Below are 2,902 nucleotides of genomic sequence, written 5' to 3'. Positions count from 1 at the left end.
GCTCCAATTAGCCTAGCTAGCCTCTTGTTTCACTCTCTCTGTCTTGGCTTTCTGGCTCTTGGGCTCTCTGGCTCTCTGGTTCTTTGTTGAAAACTGCTCCTGGAGTGCATTTTAATCAATATCCACTCTATTTGTTGAACTACACTTAACTCTAGTTAAATATAGCATTTCTGCCTAAGTTTAACCGCTCCACCATGCTGACCGTCAGAGGTGACTGTTACCGTAACTGTTGGGCGCGCACATGAGGGCGGTATATCCCTAGTGGTTAGGGATAATGTTGCGGTCGTATTAACCTTCAACCGCTGGGAAGGCGTTGCAATCACGGTTAATTCGGCATCGGGATTCCACTTTGATCAAGCGCTTCAATCTGTGCCATTGATCTCACTTCTCCAGATCCAACGACTATTGCGTCATCCGCTTACCAACTAACTTGGCCGATCTCCACTGTCGATCAATCCCGCATGATCCAACGGCTATCGCGTTGTCTGCTCGCCAACTAGCTCGGACGATCTCCACCGTCGATGTGACCTGTCCAATTGAACGGCTATCACGCAACCTCGCGTGAAATCTTAAACGACTGATATTAGGTTGAGAGCGTGCGAGAAAAGCAGTTTTCCCATGCTATGTGTCACTCGCTAAGGGTAATCACGTAGAATTCAGAAATACCGGTTACAACCTTTTTGCCCGTGCGAGATATCGTTTCCCGCTTTCCGAATACTGCCCATGTGCTTAATTCGCTCTTTTAATGAAGGCGCTTAAGGAATGTCCATAAATTGTAGTTTACTTGACTTTTTCAAATTGCGATAACTCCTTCATACGGTGTCGGTTTTTCGATATGTTTGCGGCGCCGAAATCAGAAAGACGAGATCTATCTAGTCACTCAGGTTCGACACTATTTCAAACAGTTTGAAATTTGAGCTATCATTAAGGTCCTGGATCAATATCTGATCACCACTTTAGTCAAGAATAATGACTGGCGAGAGCGGAGAGGCCAATGAATGTGAGTTGTTCAAGGGGGTATTAGAGTTTGTAGGAATGTCATTGAGAGGCACAACATAGATAAATGCTTCCTCTTCATGTTGATCATTTGAATCAGTGTCCGAATCAGAAACTATAAAACGTTCCACGCGGGTTAACCTTACCACAATATCATCAAGTTGTATATGATATCCTGCAGTATGGGTTTTATCTCCTTTTGGCCAACAAAAAGCTTGGAGTTGTCCACTTACTTATCCAATATAACCATGTTGAGCAGTGTCTTATCAACTTCTTTAAATTATTACATAATTGATATTATTTTATTTAAGCAAGAATTAGTCACAATTTTAATACAAAAATCAAATCCTTCTAAAATTTAAATCTGAATTATCAACACCTAAACCACAACCTAACAAATTAATAAAACATAAATCCATAATATAAACCACAACCTAACAAATTAATAGACCATAAATCCATAATATAGTTGCCCAACCCAACTATCTTTTACATTTATGTCAATTTTAATATACCATAAATCCATAATATAGTTACCAAACCCAACTATCTTTTACATTTATGTCAATTTTAATAGACCATAAATCCATAATATAGTTACCGAACCGAACTATCTTTTACATTTATGTCAATTTCATCTTAATGAGGAATGTCTCCCACCAATGAAATAATAAGTGTTTTTTAGCATTTCTGTCCATTTCATCTTAGTTAGGTGTAGTTAATCTTAACTAATGGAATAATAGTTTTATAGATTAAATAAATAATTTTTCATTAAAGAGTATAAAACTTTTTATAATATTAACTTTGTAGTAACACGACTTTTTATAATATTAACTTTGTAGTAACAAGACTTCTGGCCCTTAACATGATGATTATAAAATAATAATACATTATTTTGTCGAAGGAAAATTCAAAATTAGTTTTTATTTATAATATAATTTTATAACTTAAATTATTAAAAGTAAATTAAATAATTTATATTTTTAATAGGTAAATTAAAAAATATAAAAAGTCTTATAATGACATTATAAATTGATATAAGTTGTTGTGTTTTAAGTAATTTTTAGCTAATTTTAATTTTTTTTTTTCTAAAAAGACTTATTCTCCAAAACTTATGGATATTTAATAATAAGATTTAACCATATATATATTTTTTTTTAATAACATAATCTTAATCATATAAATAAACCATATATAAACCATATTATATTTAATAATCTAAAACTTAATTATTTAATTTAATTTATACATAAATAATGTATTTTTTCAAAAAATGAAACTGTTAGATATTTGAATTAAAAAATTCTAGATCACAAGACTAAAACTTTTACATATTCCAATTTTCCTTGCAGATTTGAGATTGAGCACAAAGACTCAATCCAAATGCTTAAACAAGTTCCCCATGACATAAAACCTTAAGTCCCTTTCCAGCCCAATATTTTCCAAAAAAAACCCAAAATACAAACACATTTACATTCCATTTTTCATTATAATTTTATTTTGATCTTGATTGACTTCTTGTTTTTCTTGGAGATTTTTTTCCCTTTCTTCCCACTTGAATCCAAGTCACATTTTCTACAAATTCTAGACGATCATTCTTTGACAACTGCACGATATCATTCTTGAAATCTTCCTCATTTGCCTGATCTACCCAAGAAGTTTCCTTTTCAACAAGATTCCTTATGGTTTCTAGAGGGAGTCCATTTTCCACAAGTGTTTGCATTTAGGGAATCCTTACTCGCAACCAGAGGATCCACATTGGCAAGTGATTTTTCCTGCTTAGATTTTGTTGTCATGATTGCAGTTTCTTTGACTGAATCTCCTTCCTTCTTATCTTCTAGTTCTTTCTTGTCCTAAAACTCTTCTTCTTTAAGTATCGTATAGTGATCACCTTATTTAAGTATCG

Source organism: Pinus tabuliformis, chromosome 9 (assembly GCF_031772625.1).
Source record: "Pinus tabuliformis cultivar Carrire ecotype Pingquan chromosome 9, CPIR1, whole genome shotgun sequence".
NCBI classification, from domain to species: domain Eukaryota; kingdom Viridiplantae; phylum Streptophyta; class Pinopsida; order Pinales; family Pinaceae; genus Pinus; species Pinus tabuliformis.
The sequence above is the reverse complement of the archived record's forward strand: the minus strand, read 5'-3'. Positions refer to the sequence as shown.